Source organism: Sapajus apella, unplaced genomic scaffold, assembly GCF_009761245.1.
Source record: "Sapajus apella isolate SASKATOON/1434 unplaced genomic scaffold, GSC_monkey_1.0 scaffold57, whole genome shotgun sequence".
NCBI lineage: Eukaryota > Metazoa > Chordata > Mammalia > Primates > Cebidae > Sapajus > Sapajus apella.
In genome coordinates this window covers 759925-776792 of record NW_022436997.1, presented here as the reverse complement: position 1 = coordinate 776792, position 16868 = coordinate 759925, and the positions used below count along the sequence as shown (strand labels likewise).

The following is a 16868-nucleotide window of genomic DNA, read 5'->3' as shown; positions in this document are numbered from 1 at the left end:
TTTTTTTTTTTTTTTTTTTTTTTTTTTTTTTTTTTTTGAAACACTTTTCTTCTTTGAAATGGAGTCTCGCTCTGCTGCCTAGGCTGGAGTGCAGTGGTGCAATCTTGGCTCACTGCCACCTCTGCCTCCTGGGTTCACGCCATTCTTCTGCCTCAGCCTCCTGGGTAGCTGGGATTACAGGCATGTGCCACCACACCTGGCTAATTTTTTCATATTTTTATTAGAAACAGGGTTTCACCATGTTGGTCAGGCTGGTCTCAAACTCGTGACCTCGTGATCCACCCGCCTCAGCCTCCCAAAGTGCTGGGATTACAGGTGTGAGCCACCACGCCCAGCCTTGAAATACTTTTCATGTAGACTTTCAAAAAAATACATGTAAGAGAATTCCTTACATGTATTTTTTTGAAAATAGGTAAGGGGGTTTGAATATGTTTGTAGTTTCAGCAGACTGTGAGGAATAGAGACTTTTTTTGTACATTTTGGACTTTTTTTGTCTTATAAACTCTGTTTGGTTAAATTGATGTGGTGGAGATTTTGAGATCCTAGGGTGACAATGCTTTCCTTCATTGCGGATTTCTTCGCTTTTTCAGGGTTTCTTGACCATGTGGACAATGTAAATTTGAATTCTAAATCCAAGTAAGAATAAGGAAGTGGTATCAAATTCTCTGAGTTCTGATCTCCCAGCCTTGGCCTACAAGTTTCTTGGTGAGCCCTCTGTTGACAGGTGTTTTTGTTTCCCCCTAGACATCCTTTTCATTACTGGTATAAGCCACTGTGAGGATCCCAGCTTACAGCAGGAATGTCAGATCTAGTTTTCTTTTCTTTTTTTTTAAGACGGAGTTTTGCTCTTGTTACCCAGGCTGGAGTGCAGTGGCATGATGTCAGCTCACTATAGCCTCTGCCTCCCTGTTCAAGCGATTATCCTCCTTCAGCCTCCTGAGTAGCTGGAATTACAGGCACCCGCCAGCATGCCCGGCTAATTTTTGTATTTTCAGTGGAGATGGTGTTTCACCATGTTGGCCAGGCTGGTCTCGAACTCCTGACCTCAGGTGATCCCACTTCCTTAGCCTCCCAAAGTGTTGGGATTATAGGTGTGAGCCACCATGCCTGGCCTAGATCTAGTTTTCTTAACTTTGCCCTGGCCTAAAGCTTAGTCTTCTGTTCTCCAACTAGTATGGTATTTGTTGCCAGGACAACTCTAGTATTTCCACATTGTTTTATGCCCAGTTTTTAGCTCACTGTTGTGTCTGTGTTGGGGGAGTACACTTTGAGTTTTTCTTACTTTGTTGATAGTTTGCAAAATATCAAAAATGTAATTTTCTCAGGATTTGGTTGCCCTTTTTTGGTAGCATGCACACTAGCTGAAAAGTGCCCTACTAGCACCCATGTACTTGTAGCATAGAAAAGACATTCATTTGTACATAGCTAGTATGAGCTAGGCACTTTAGTTAAGGATGAAATAAGATATTCTCAAATAACTGCTTCATTAGTGTCATTGGAGGGATTATATAGAGTTGGAAGAGACTATATGGAGAGATTTTATTGAAGTTTTCATTTTCTTTTCTGTTGGAGACTGAAATAGAAATATGTGGATCATGTGTCTTCTAGATATGATGGACTTGGAGGGAATACTGTTTTACTTCCACTAGAATGACTAAAGTAAATGCCTAAAACAAACCCAAAACTAACAATGCTAGTGTTGATAAAGTATGAAAAAACCAGAGACTCTCAGACATTGTTGGCAGGAGGACAAATTGATGGAAGCATTTGGGAAAACTTTCTAGTAGAGCTGAATATAAGCATATTCTATGACTTAATTTAGGAGTTGTATTAACTCCTGGGTATATATATAACAGAAACATATGCAAATGTGCACAAGAAGACATGTATGAAACTTTTTATGAATGCATTGCTCATGATGTCCCAGACTGAAAAAAATCACAAATGTCTGTCAAGAGTAGAATGGATAGGCGGGGTATGCTGGCTCATGCCTATAATCCTAGGACTTTGGGAGGCCGAGGTGGGTGGATTGCCTGAACTCAGGAGTTCGAGATCAGCTTGGGCAATACAGTGAAACCCCATCTCTACTAAAATACAAAAAATAGCTGGGTGTGGCGTCTTGCACCTGTGGTCCTAGCTACTTGGGAGGCTTAGGCAGGAAAATCGCTTGAACCTGGGAGGCGGAGGTTGCAGTGAGCCGAGATCGCACCACTGCACTCCAGCCTGGGCGAAAGACTGAGACTCCCTATCAAAAAAAAATAAAAAAAGGGCCGGGCACGGTGGCTCAAGCCTGTAATCCCAGCACTTTGGGAGGCCTAGGTGGTTGGATCACGAGCTCAAGAGATCGAGACCATCCTGGTCAACACGGTGAAACCCCATCTCTACTAAAACTATAAAAAATTAGCTGGGCATGGTGGCGCGTGCCTGTAATCCCAGCGACTCAGGAGGCTGGGGCAGGAGAATTGCCTGAACCCGGGAGGCGGAGGTTGCTGTGAGCCGAGATCGCGCCATTGCACTCCAGGCTGGGTAACGAGCGAAACTCCGTCCCAAAAAAAAAAAAAAAAAAAAAATAGAATGGATAGATAAATTGTGGTATAGTTAATACGGTTGAATACTTTCCAGTAATGAAAATAAGCTGCTATTGCATACTGTTGCATGAATGACCCTCAGAGACATTGTTGAACTGAAGACACTTGACACAAAAATAAAGGAACAGGCAAAATGATTTGTGATGTCAAATACTGGTTACTTTTTAGGGTGAATAATGACTAGAGGGGGCATGAGGGGATGCTTCTGGGTATTGGGAGTGTTCTGTATGTGGATATGTGTATTTTATATAAATGTGTCAAGATGCACACTTAACGATGTGCATTTCTCTGTGGTAATATTTCAATTACATTTTTCTTAAAATAGTTTTTTGTTGTTTGTTCTTTTTGAGACAGAGTCTCACTCTGTCGCCCAGGCTGGAGTGCAAGGACGATCTCGGCCTTCTCCTCTAAGGTTCAATTAATTCTGTTTTTTTTTTTTTTTAAAGACGGGGTTTCACCATGTTGGTCAGGCTGGTCTTGAACTCCCGACCTCAGGTGATCCACCCGCCTTGGCCTCCAAAGTACTTGGATTACAGGCGTGAGCCACCACGCCCGGCCCAGGTGCAAGCAATTCTTGTGCCTCAGCCTCCTGAGTAGCTGGGACTATAGGCATGCGCTACTATGTGCAGCTAATGTTTGTATTTTTAGTGGAAATGGGGTTTTGCCATGTTGCCCAGGCTGGTCTCAATCTCCTGGTTTCAAGTGAACCACCTGCCAAGGCCTCCTAAAGTAATCCTTCCCAAAGTACTGGGATTACAGGTGTGAGCCATAGTGCCTGGCTCCCCCCACAAAAAGCTTAAGGAGTCTGACTGATTTGATTTAAAGAACAGAGAACTCAGCACCTAGTTTGTTTTTTAGTGGGCTCATATTCCTTTGAAAATTTGTGGGCATAGATTGAGTTTTTGTGGGAGGGAAGTGAGTAGGAATTTAAATATTGAAGGTAAGAGTAGACTTGCATGGAAAGTTGATCTGTAGTATGTGTCTTATAGACTTGTTTTTATGCTTTTTTTTTTTTTTGGTCACAGTTATAGAATTTTTAATATCTTTTATAAAATGAAAGACTGCAGTAATCTTGGAAAAAACTGACAAATTCAAAATATCTTGTTCTCTCATTCTCTCAAGGAAGATTGGTATATACCCTATCACTTGGTGTTGAAGCTAGATTAGGTAAACAGCAGAAGGTGTCCTGTTGGGTCCAGTCCTAGATTGCAAGGGAATGGACAGGATCAACTGTTAGGCTTTCTTTTTTCTTTCTTTGTAAGCCTGAATTTCTGTGACAGGAAAAGTACTATAGCCTCCTGTGTGCAAAGGGCTTTGTTTTGTTAGCAAAACATTGACCTTCTTTAAAGTTGCCTTTAATTTTTGGTCTAAGTAGGAAGCATTATTTAGTTCAGAGTATTGTTCAGTAAAAGCAACATTGAATTCATGAATTATCTAATAATACTTTTTTTTTTTTTTTTTTTTTTTTGAGACGGAGTTTCACTCATGTTACCCAGGCTAGAGTGCAATGGCGCAATTTCGGCTCACCGCAACCTCCGCCTCCCGGGTCAGGCAATTCTCCTGCCTCAGCCTCCTGAGTAGCTGGGATTACAGGCACGCACCACCATGCCCAGCTAATTTTTTGTATTTTTAGTAGGGACGGGGTTTCACCATGTTGACCAGGATGGTCTCGATCTCTTGACCTGGTGATCCACCCGCCTCGGCCTCCCAAAGTGCTGGGATTACAGGCTTGAGCACCGCGCCCGGCCTTCTAATAATACTTTTGCGTGTGGAAGAGCAGTATAAGTTAACTGGTTCATGTAGACCATGTTTGAGGCATTAGCTGCTTGTGTTTCTTACAGTTCTAGGTTGGTAATATAAAATAAATAGATGCAAGAGTGCTAGCATTTAGAATACTGTATTTTACATGAGTGTAGAGCAAAATCTTACTTAAGAAACATATCATTTAATGGGCTGTGCTTTTGTCAATTTATGGTGTCAACTTGTGGTTTCAACTGAAAAGGAAAAGGGCCTGTCGTAACAATAAACTTGTAACATAAGATGACTTTGGTTTGCATTCCTCACGTTAGGAAGGATAATACAGTTTTAGTTTATTCATTTGGTTTTTTTTTTAAATGGAGTCTCGAAGTGTCGCCCAGGCTAGAGTGCAGTGGTGCAATCTTGGTTCACTGCAACTTCCACCTCCCAGATTCAAGCAGTTCTCCTGCTTCAGCCTCCTGAGTGGCTAAGTTTTTGTATTTTAGTAGAGGCCGGGTTTCATCCTGTTGCCCAGGCTGGTCGTGAACTCCTGAGCTCAGGTAATCTGTGGGGGCCTCCTTGAGTGGAGGCCCCGGCCTATTCATTGGTTTTTTTTTTTTTTTTTTGGGACGGAGTTTCGCTCTTGTTACCCAGGCTGGAGTGCAATGGCGCGATCTCGGCTCACCGCAACCTCCGCGTCCTGGGTTCAGGCAATTCTCCTGCCCCAGCCTCCTGAGTCTCTGGGATTACAGGCACGCGCCACCATGCCCAGCTAATTTTTTTTTGTATTTTTAGTAGAGACGAGGTTTCACCATGTTGACCAGGATGGTCTCGATCTCTTGACCTGGTGATCCACCCGCCTCAGCCTCCCACAGTGCTGGGATTACAGGCTTGAGCCACCACGCCCGGCTCTATTCATTGGTTTTAATGGGAGCATTATATTATTGTAGTGTTGTTAAAGGATGGTTAATGATGGTTGTTCGCAGGTAAAATGGAAAGGGGTAAAAAGCAGGTTTTTTTTTTTTTTTTTTTTTTTTGAGACGGAATTTCGCTCTTGTTACCCAGGCTGGAGTGCAATGGTGTGATCTCGGCTCACTGCAACCTCTGCCCCCTGGATTCAAGCAATTCTCCTGCCTCAGCCTCCCGAATAGCTGGGACTACAGGCGTGCACCACCATGCCCAGCTAATTTTTGTATTTTTAGTAGAGACAGGGTTTCACCATGTTGACCAGGATGGTCTCTATCTCTTGACCTCGTGATCCACCCGCCTCAGCCACCCAAAGTGCTGGGATCATAGGCGTGAGCCAGCGCGCCCGGCCAAAAAGCAAGTCTTAATTATATTTAGTGCTTAATGATTTTATACATTGCTATGTCAAAATCTTCAGGAGGATTTCCAGTAGTGGTTGGTCTTTGGTAAGATTCCATTAATCATGGTCCTTTTTTGCAATTCTAACTCTACAGGAAGTTGTTAACAATCTAATAAGAGCATTTCTAGAAGGAATGTTTTCTCTGTGTTTTTTATGGGTATGTCTTATTTCCCTCCAAAAATAATTCCTTGCCTACCAGTTTATACATGAAAATATTTCTGGTTCACATCTTTTGAACTTTAATTTCTGTTAAAGTCTGTTCTGTGTTCACTGTGCTTTTTCCCTGGATGAATTGATGTATTTAGCCATCACCTGTCATATCAATGATGTGAAAATCTGTATTTCTATATTTCTTGAGACCTGTGGGTTGTTTTGTTTTGTATTTTTGAGACAGGATCTCACTCTATTGCTCAGGCAGGCATCATTTGATGCAGTGGTGCAGTCATGGCTCACTGCAGCCTTGACCTCCTGGGCTCACACCGTCCTCCCACCTTGCCTCCCTAGTAGCTGGTACTACAGGCACATGCTACTATGCTCTGCCAGTTTTTTTGTATTTTTTCTATAGATGGGGTTTTGCCATGTTTCCCAGGCTGGTTTTTAACTCCTGGACTCAAGTGATCCTCCCACCTCTGCCTCCCAAAATTCTGGGATTACAGGCATGACCCACTGCCCCCAGCAGAGACCTGTGTTATGAGGATTATTCAGCCCAAATCCAAGTTGATTATTTCTGTACCTCCAAACTTTTTTTTCTTTGCTCTGTCTCCTAGACTGGAGTGCAGTGCCATAGTCATGGCTCACTGCAGCCTCAACCTCCTAGGGTGAAGTGATCCTCCCACCTCAGCTCCCCAAGTAGCGGAGACTACAAGCATACACCATAACACACGGCTAATTTGTAAGATTTTTTTGTAGAGATGGTGTCTCACTATGTTGCCCAAGCTAGTCTGGAACTTCTGGCCTTAAGAGATCTTCCGACGTTGACCTCTCAAAGTGCTGGGATTATAGGGGTGAGCCACTGCTTGGCCTCTACCACCAAACTTTTTACTCTTCCCGTAGTCTACCCATAGTCACCCAAGGAGTGGTTTTCAGCCTCATTTTTTCTCTTATAGAGAACTTCCGTGATCTTTGATGAAACCTTGTCTCCTCTCTCTTTAAAATATCTCTCAAATCTATCTTTACTGATAACTGTTGTGATCTCATTTATGAGTAATTTAAATAATCATTTTCATTTCGGACATTAAACATTAACTCTTTGAGAACTCAACTGAGTTGTTGGGGATATTGAAAACACAGTCCTCCTTTTGTTTTCTCCCCCCTGCTATCAAACATTAAATTTATTCCTTTTATCTTAGTGTATGTTTATACCCTTTAACCCACTTCATTCTCCCACTCTCTCTGCCACAGCCCTTTTTTTTTTTAATTTTTTTTTGAGACAGGGCCTCACTCTGTCACCCAGGCTGGAGTGCAGTGGGATAATCACACTGCAGCCTTGACCTCCTGGGCTGAAGCAATCTTCTTACCTCAGCCTCCCAAGTAGCTGGGGCTACAGGCATGCGTCACTATGCCCAGCTAATTTTTAAATTTTTTGTAGAGACAGGGTCTCACTGTGTTGCTCTGGCTGGTCTTGAACTTTTGGGTTCAAGCGATCCTCCCACTTTGATTTCCCAAAGTGCTGGGATTACAGGCATGAGCCACTGCACCTGGTCAATTCTTACTGATTTCAGTATGTACACATAAGTGATCCTTCTGACACAACTCACTAAGTTCTGTGAGCAACTCTCCTGTGATGGTTTTGTCCACCACCTGACATCAGTCACCTACTTCCGTGGTTGTACCCTAACCAGTGCTTCTTGAACTATCCATTGTGAAGGACTAGTAAATTTTTATTTCCAGTCCACTGTGGATTGTATAAAATACTATAAAAATCAATTACTAGGAAGTTGAAATACTGATTTTGATTGTTGTAACAGTACAAAGTTGCTATACATTTCTCAGTAATTACTCTTAGTTTCTATACTTCTTTCATTGCAGGTGGACATTGATTTACAGACACTTTTAGTAGCATTGTTTTAGATCCTGTTACCAATAACTGCAACACTCCCATAATTTGTTTCATTTACAGCACTCTTGGATTCTATGTTTCTAGCTCATGCTCTACAGTACCCTGATTTCAATGTTCTTTGGCCCTGTTGGGACGTTCATTCCATTGGCCTACCCCAGTTTTTGTGCTCTGTACTTGCCTGATGTGATCATTGGAATGATTTTCTTGCATATTTGCTATCTTCTTTCTTACTTCATTCTACTTGTTGGGCAAAACTGAAATTCTGGTTAAATCCAACGTTTACTTTCTCCGCACTTGGATTTATACAGCTGAATTTGAAAGGAGAAAAACATATCCATATGTATCAGTCTGGAAGTTCATGGCTACAACCCTTAGCATGGACCCTTACTATTGCCTGGAAATTGTATTATATGATATTGTACTTCCCTGGTTCCTTCACTTTCTTAGTACTGTTTCACACTTACTCTTCTGATCAACTTAGGTACTACCTCATTCATCTTCACCTTAACTGATGACCTTGCTTTATACCTTAAGAAATTTGCAATCCAGAGAAAACATACACAGATTCTCATTATGTTTCATTAGTCCATGCAAAATTGGAATGATACCTTTTTTCTTGATAATACTTTTTGTGTTGAGGTCTGTTTTCCTTATTACAGATGAGATGAATCAGCTGGGGTGGTAGGTGGTTATCATTTCCTGTTCTTAAATCTTTTTTTTTTTTTTTTTTGACACAGAATCTCACTCTGTCACCAGGCTGGAGTGCAGTGGTGTGATCTCAGCTCACTGCAACCTTCACCTCCTGGGTTTAAGCAATTCTCCTGCCTCAGCCTTCCGAGTAGCTGGGACTACAGACGCATACTACCACGCCCAGGTAATTGTTATATTTTTAGTAGAGATGGCGTTTCACTACGTTGGCCAGGATGGTCTTGATCTCTTGACCTTGTGATCTGCCCGCCTCGGCCTTCCAAAGTGCTGGGATTACAGGTGTGAGCTACCTTGCCCTGCTCGGTTCTTAAATCTTTTATGTGTCATATGTATGTGGAATGGACATCAGACAATTATAGTATACAGTTACTTAACTACAGTTGCTCAAAGTGCTGTGAAAGAAGATAATGTAGGTAATATGCATTTCATAGGGGTAGTGTTAGTATGCAATTTTATCAAAGGCTAAAGATATTAGCCTGTATTATTACCAAAGGCTTGTTCTAATTTCTGAGAGGTAGCCAGCAAAAGGATAGGCCAAAATTAAAATGACTTTAAAAGGCCAGAGATCAGGAAAAAACTCTTTTTATGTGACATTCTTGATAGTTGGAGGGAGCTAGGGTGTGAGTGGCCCAAGATGAAAACTAGAAAGGTGGGCAGGGGTTTTGAGCAGGGGAGAGCAATCACATTTTCTCTCTTAAGTTTGTGTTAATGGTCCCAAAGTTTGGAAATTAATCATTGTGAATTGTTCTGACTATATGAATTATTGTACAGCAGTTTTAATCTCTTGTCAGATTCTCTGTAGCAGATGTTATAACACTTTTCTTTTTTTTTTTTTTTTTTTTTTTTTTTTTTTTACAAATCCCCAAGGCTGCCTTCCTTTTCACTTTGTATTTAGCTTTGCTTACCAAGAAGGCAGTCTCATATGAAGTTCGTCAACTTTTCTCTTCCAGATAGCCTCATTCAGTTTTACACTTTACGCTCCCTGTCTCCTGTTTGAGTACTGTATACTGCTTAAAATCATGGTTTAACTCTTTGAACTATGCATCTTTTGTCATCTTAGTTTCTTAAAGTGTACAAGAATTAAAAAGCGAATTCATTTTCATTGTCCAGAATTAACCTGTTTTATTTAGATTATTGCATGTAATCTCTTTTCCTTCACATTCACTATGATCGGAAAGCAATACATAATCCCTTTTTTTTTTTTTTTTTAGACGGAGTTTCTCTCTTGTTGCCCAGGCTGGAGTGCAATGGCGCGATCTCGGCTCACCGCAACCTCCGCCTCCTGGGTTCAGGCAATTCTCCTGCCTCAGCCTCCTGAGTAGCTGGGATTACAGGCATGTGCCACCATGCCCAGCTGATTTTTTGTATTTTTAGTAGAGACGGGGTTTCACCATGTTGACCAGGATGGTTTCGATCTCTTGACCTCGTGATCCACCCGCCTCGGCCTCCCAAAGTGCTGGGATTACAGGCTTGAGCCACCGCGCCTGGCACATAATCCCTTTTTAAAGGGGGAGAAAAACATCAGATAACTCTCAAGTTACCTTTACCCATCCTCCTCTATCCTACCTTCTAGGGCTTTAAAAAATACTTTCTCTCATAAAGATACCATATTTACCTTGTAAAAATATTTTTCTGCCTGCCATATGGAGAACAGGTTGGTGCACAGGAGAAAGATTGAGTGTGAAGAGAGACACGTGATGATAGTACTATTGACAAATAAATGATGGCAGTTATGTCTAGAGTGGTGACAGTGGAGATGGAGAATAGTGGACAGACTAGAAAACTATCGAGGTGGGATTGATAGGAGTTAGTGAATGATGGAAGTAGTGAATGATGGGTTTCAGTAAGTAGAGAAGAAAGTATTGTTAAAAATAACTCAGGTTTTTGATATGAGCTACTGACATAATAGTAATAGTAGTGCTATTTACTGAGCTAGAGAAAGCCAGAGAAGGAGCAGAATGGGGTAGATCAGAGATGATCTGGATTTGGATATAATGCAATTGTAGTGCCTTTCCAAAATCTAAATATAGATGTCTAAAAATAAGATGGGTATTTGGGTGGACTGGTATAGAGCTCCGAGATCTGAGCTGGAGAAATAAAATTACTAGTCTAGGGATGGTGTTGGAAAATGTGGGTTTAGAAGAGCTCACTTTGGGCTAGGTATGGTGGCTCATACCTGTAATCCTAGCACTTTGGGAAGCTGAGGTGGGTGGATCACTTGAACTCAGGAGTCTGTAATCAGCCTGGGCAACATGGTGAACCCTGTCTCTACAAAACATACAAAAGTTAGCCTGGCGTGGTGGCTCATGCCTGTAGTCATAGCTACTTGTTGGGGCTGAAGCGGAAGGATCAGTTGAGCCAAGGAGGCAGAGGTTGCAGTGAGCCAAGATGGCGCCCCTGCACCCTGCACTCCAGCATGGGCGACAGAGTGAGACCTTATTTTTTTAAAAAAAGAGCTTATGTTGGTGGATGGGAAAAGGACCTAGTCCTTGGACTAAATCCTGAGATTTGGTAGAGAAAGTTAAGCCTACAAAGTAGACTGGGAAGGACCATCCAGAAGAATAGAGAAACCTTGAAGCCAAAGTAAGGCATTAATTGGTTTAAGGAGCAGAGAAAGTGGTCAGGCATAAAGTGCTGCTTAAACATTAAGTAAGATTACGGTAGAAATACGTTGGATTTAAAGATAAGGAGGTCATTAAAAACCCAGTGGCAATAACTGTTCCACTGAGTTTTTGGCTTTTTTATTTTATTTTTTGAGACAGGATCTTGCCCTGTCCCCCTGCCTGGAATGTAGTGGTGCAAACACAGCTCACGGCAGCCCTGGTCTCCTCGGCTCAAGGGATCCTCCTTACTCAGCCTCCCCAGGAGTTGGAACCACAGCATGTGCCACCATGCGCAGCTAATTTTTAAATTTTTTGTAGAGATGGGGTCTTGCCATGTTGCCTAGGCTTGTTCCACTGGTTTGATAGGAGATGTCAGGTTGGATTGGATTGCAGAAGGGAGTGTGAGAGCTAAGGAAATAGGTTTACACAGCTCTTATAATAAGATTAGCTGCGAAAGAATAGCATGATAGTTCGAGAGGGTGATGTGAGGTTGAAGGTGATAAGTTGAAGGAGGATTTCAATTTTTTTTTTTTTTTTTTTTTCTGAGACGGAGTCTTACTCTCTTGTCCAGGCTGGAGTGTAGTGGCACAATCTGAGCTCACTGCAACCTCCACCTCCTGGGTTCAAGCAGTTCTCCTGCCTCAGCCTCCTGAGTAGCTAGGATTACAGACGTGCACCAACCATGCCTGACTAATTTTTTTATATTTTTAATAGAGATGGGGTTTCACCATGTTGGCCAGGCTGGTCTTGAACTCCTGACCTTGTGATCCACCCACCTTGGCCTCACAGAGTGCTGGGATTACAGGTGTGAGCCACCTCGCCCGGCCAGATTTCAAAAATTAATGAATGAATGAATGGTCCAGTTGGGTGTGACAGATGGAAGAGAGCCAAGGAATGATCAGTAATGTAAGGTTCTAGGGAAATGAGAGGGGGATGAGCTCTAGTACTCATGTAGAGGAGGTTGCCTTTAGATTGGAGGGAAGAACAGCATTGGGGAAAGTGCTGTTCTAAAAGGAAAAGTGTTGTATATTTATTACTTCACTGAATGTAAATTTATTGTCAACATTAACCCGGAGGGTTGATAGGCTTTTATGCCATTTATGTGATGCAATTTCTGTTTGACAATGATATCATTTTATACTGCTAGCTACTTGACTCTTCCTACCAGAGAAACCTATTTTTCCCCCTTGACCAAAAACAATATATATAGTAAATAATCTTGTCATTTGGAAAGATTAATCTTTATGTATGACATCATTTTCCCCTGTGGTTAGGGCACTTTCTTTTTATTCCACTGCAGGGAGTTTAGTCAGAGCTTGTATTTTCACTTTCTGTGACTTTTTTCTTTTGTATTTAATTAATTATAGCAAAATTCCACTATAGGGACAAAGCACAGTAGAATTTATTGACTAAGTTTGACCCAAAAAGTCGTCTAGTGTTATGTCCCAAAAAGGGCACTTCTTTTTCTTCAGAAGACTTTTATGTCACAGTGGATTTTTAGACGGATAACGTTTGTATACGTTACAAATTAAGGAGGTACAAGACTGCATACCGCACTGTCTTCTACTCCTGTTCCCTTATTCACCTGCTTTCCTTCCCAACTGGTATTTCCATTTTCTTAAGCATCTTTCCAGAGTCTATGCATCTCTACAGATAAACTCATGTAAATAAAGTTTTCTTCTTTATTTACATAAATGCTATAATGTATCTTTTTTCATTAAAATTGTATGAGAACTATTTCATATCTCTCTATATGAAGTGCTTTCTCATTTTTTAAATGGCCACATTGTATGAATATACCATGATGAGCTAACTTGTGTCCTATTTGTGATTAATGCTAGTCTTTTGTGATTGATTTGAACTGCCCACCCCAGACAGTCTTGCTCTGTCATTCAGTCTGGAGTGCAGTGGTACAATCTCGGGTCATTGCAACCTCTGCCTCCCAGGTTTGAGCGAATCTCCTGCCTCATTCTCCTGAGTAGCTGGGACTACAGACACGCGCCACCATGCCCGGCCAATTTTTGTGTTCTTAGTAGAGATGGAGTTTCATCATGTTGGCCAGGCTGTTCCCGAACTCTTGACCTTGTTATCTGCCTGCCTCGGCCTCCCAAAGTTCAGGGATTACAGGCATGAGCCACAGATCCTGGCCCAATTTGAGCATATTTAAGTGGTTTTGACTGCAATACTAATATTTGACTGCAATATTAATTTAGGTAGTAGAAATTAAATCTCAGTTAACTACTCAAATTTAAGGAACTTGAAAGATAATCATTAAATTGAATGATGTCCCATATTGTCATTTTTTTTTTCTTTTTACAGGGAAAAACAATCTAGATGTACTTGTGTTATCCACACAATTTATTTCTTGAAGAAACAAGAGTTGTATGGTCATTTTAACAAATTTACTTTTCAATCTGACGCTGCATTATATACTTTGAAAATATCCAGTGCTGCCTTCTTTCAAAAATGGAGACTTTTGATGTTTGTCCTATATAGCTGACATTAATTCCATTTCAGTATATTTTCTCAGATATTTTAACTTTGGGAAGATTTTTTTTTTTTTTTTTGTTTTTTTTGGAGACTGAGTCTCACCCTCTCTCCCAGGCTGGAGTGCAGTGGACCATGCCGGAGTGCAGTGGCACGATCTCAGCTCACTGCAACCTCCGCCCCCCGGTTTCAAGCGATTCTCCTGCCTCAGCCTTCTGAGTATCTGGGATTACAGGTGCCTGCCACTGTGCCCAGTTAATTTTTGTATTTTTAGCAGAGACAGGATTTCACCATCTTGGCCAGGCTGATCTTGAACTCCTGACCTTGCGATCCACCTGCCTCAGCCTCCCAAAGTGCTGGGATTACAGGTGTGAGCCACCATGCCTGGCTTTAAGAAGAATCTTTATTCCAGAATATACAACTTGAATCTCCATTGTAGAATCAACCCTCATTTTTATTCAGTTAGAAAATCTTAGTCCCCCCTACTACTAAATTTGGCTGGCTTAAAAAAAGAACTTGGATTTATTCCTCATACCTGGGGGTATTTTGTATTTGTGAATGTTTTATTTCATATTTGTATTGACAGCATGCTTTATTTATAATAGTCTCTGTTGGTTTAACTGTTACTCCCTCTATTGGCTTTCAGAGGTGTTAAATTTTTTTGTAATGGTGTCAGAAAAAATATTTATGCTGATTTTCATTTAGCTCCAACATTAGTATTATAATTAATACAAATATACTTGTGAAGTAGGCTACACACAGGATTGTTTATTTTTTATTTTATTTATTTTTTTGAGATGGAGTCTTGCTCTATTGCCCAGGCTGTAGTGCAGTGGCACAGTCTTGGCTCACTGCCGCCTCTGCCTCATGGGTTCAAGTGATTCTCCAGTTTCAGCCTCCCAAGTAGCTGGGACTACAGACGCTAACCATCATGGCTGGCCAATTTTAATATTTTTAGTAGAGATGGGGTTTCACCATGTTGTCCAGACTGGTCCCAAACTCCTGACCTCAGGTGATCTGCCTGCCTTGATCTCCCAAAGTGCTGAGATTACAGGTATGAGCCATCACTCCGAGCCTAGGATTATTTTAAATTAACAAATATTCCAGTGGCCATGAATGTTCTGGTTTCCATGAATGTGTTAAGGAAACTTAATAAGAATGCCTGTTTTATCAACAGCTGAGAATAGGGCTATGAAAAACAAAAACAGGTATTAGGATATTTATGTTTGTATTAAGCAAAAGTGTGCTTGGCATGTTAGATCAGTTTTAAAGAATTTTTCAAGTATTTCCTAGTTTTCGTCTATGTAGATTGAACTGTCAGGTAAGTTGATGGAGTGAGATGATGGAGATGCCATATTGCACCTAACTAGCATACTGTGCAGATTAATGGTTCCATGTGTCTTTGACCTATGGACATGATAGTTGCTTTCTGTAATGTAACATATACAGGGCAAGGTATTTTACTTGCTTTCTACATTTAGCATCCTCTTTAAAAACCACATTTTCAATAGGTTCTTGGAAACTGCGACTTTAAGTGGAACAAGCTACTGCCAGTCTTCAATGAGAAAAATTGGTTTTGTTTAAAGTCATTTCACTGAAAGTCTCAGTTTCCAAGAACTTACCAAAAATGTTAAGGACTTAACTATATAAGTCATAAGCTCTTGAGATTAAAGATTATGTCCTGTACCTGTGTGGTTAATTGGAGTTGTATTACTCACAGTGGTGGTAGAGTGTTAGGTTCTAAATTTAGCGTACGAAGTGTAAAATGGGTGTAGAGTATTTTCTCTTAAACCCCTTAATTCATTCATAGAATATACTGCGTTTTCTGGGTTCTGTATTTAGTGACCATTGTTGATAAAACATCCATTTGAACACTAGATTCATGTTCAGCATGATGAGGTATGTGGGAACTAGGTAGGATTAAGGAAAGATCAGATTCTGGCCTTTAATCTTAGTGCTTCACTAGAGCAACTCCTATTGAGGGGACTGCAGACAGGTTTGATGCATAGTATTTGGTTGCTCATTTGCCAAATGCATGTAGTTGAAGAGAGAGAGGGAGAGTGTGAGTGAGTGTGTGTGTGTGTGTGTGTAAAATATTAAGTGTAGGGAACAGGCACAGTAGCTTACTCCAGTAATCCCAGCAGTTTGGGAGGCCAGGGTGGGTGGATCACTTGAGCTCATGCATTCAAGACCAGCTTGGAAAACATGATAAAATCCTGTGTTTACAAAAAAATACAAAAAATTAGCCAGGTGCAGTGGTGTGTGCCTGTAGCCTCAGCCATTTGGTAGGCTGAGACAAGAGAATTGCTTGAGCCAGGGCAATGGAGGTTGCAGTGAGCTGAGATCGCACCATTGCACTCCAGCCTGGGTGGCAGAGTGAGACCTTGTCTCAAAAACCAAAACAAAAACAGTGTACATTTGATGGTTGTATACTGTAACTTCCTCTCCCCACCTCCTTTCTTTGAGGATTTGAATGTAAAAGTAGTCATTCCAACTATTGCATTGTTTTCTAGACTAGTTTTAAAGCATTCTTTTTTCATTTATATCAAAGTTAATACAGGCATATTATATCAGAGTTTTGAAGATTTCTTTTTTCTTTTTTTTTTTTTTTGAGACGGAGTCTCACTCTTGTCATCCAGGCTGGAGTGCAGTGGCGTGATCTTGTCTCACTGCAACCTCTGCTTCCCAGGTTCAAGTGATTCTCCTGCCTTAGCTTCCCGAGTAGCTGGGACTACAGGCGTTTGCCACCACGCCTGGCTAATTTTTTGTATTTTTAGTAGAGATAAGATTTCACTGTATTAGCCAGGATGGTCTTGATCTTCTGACCTCGTGATCCACCTGCCTCAGCCTCCCAAAGTGCGGGGATTACAGGTATGAGCCACTGCCTGGCTGAAGATTTCTTTCTAGATCACTAAAATTGTAAACTTGAAAATGTTTGTTACCTATTGGCCTTGTAAGTTCAGTAGTAGAGGATTAATATTATGTCATTTTTAGTAGCCCAATTTGCTTAGATTTTGATGGTATTAAGCCTTTTGAATTTGACTGTTGATCAAACAAGCAGATAATAATACCTGTATTTTAAGGACCTGTGTAATGGGAAGTTTTGCCCTGTCCACCTAGAAAGGTAGGCATGTTGCCAAGCGCGGTGGTTTATGCCTGTAATCCTAGCACTTTGGGAGGCCAAGGTGGGTGGATCACCTGAGGGCAGGAGTTCAACACCAGCCTGGCCATCATGGTGAAACCCCATCTTTATAAAACAAAAAATTAAAAGGTAGGCATGTTGTGTTGATTAAATAATCTGCCATTTTGTTTATTGACTT

General features: G+C 41.2%; 1 protein-coding gene and 1 long non-coding RNA gene across 7 annotated transcripts in view; one reads left to right on the top strand and one right to left on the bottom strand.

Annotated features, from left to right (window-relative positions):
• CUNH18orf25 (chromosome unknown C18orf25 homolog) overlaps positions 1-16868 on the top strand; it is a 95548-nt gene that overhangs the window by 29589 nt on the left and 49091 nt on the right. For 3 of the 6 annotated variants that reach the window (XM_032245244.1, XM_032245240.1, XM_032245243.1), the window contains exon 1: positions 8562-8624. The exons of the other annotated variants lie outside the window; for them this stretch is intronic. The gene's annotated coding sequence lies outside the window, so the exon portion shown is untranslated. Of the gene's footprint in view, positions 1-8561; positions 8625-16868 lie in introns of those variants that run through there. 6 annotated transcript variants of the gene reach the window in all.
• Positions 3935-4429, bottom strand: LOC116528125. Its single transcript, XR_004258868.1, has 2 exons — positions 4349-4429; positions 3935-4031 (listed from the first exon to the last, which is right to left on the bottom strand). It is a non-coding gene; the product is annotated as an uncharacterized LOC116528125 (long non-coding RNA).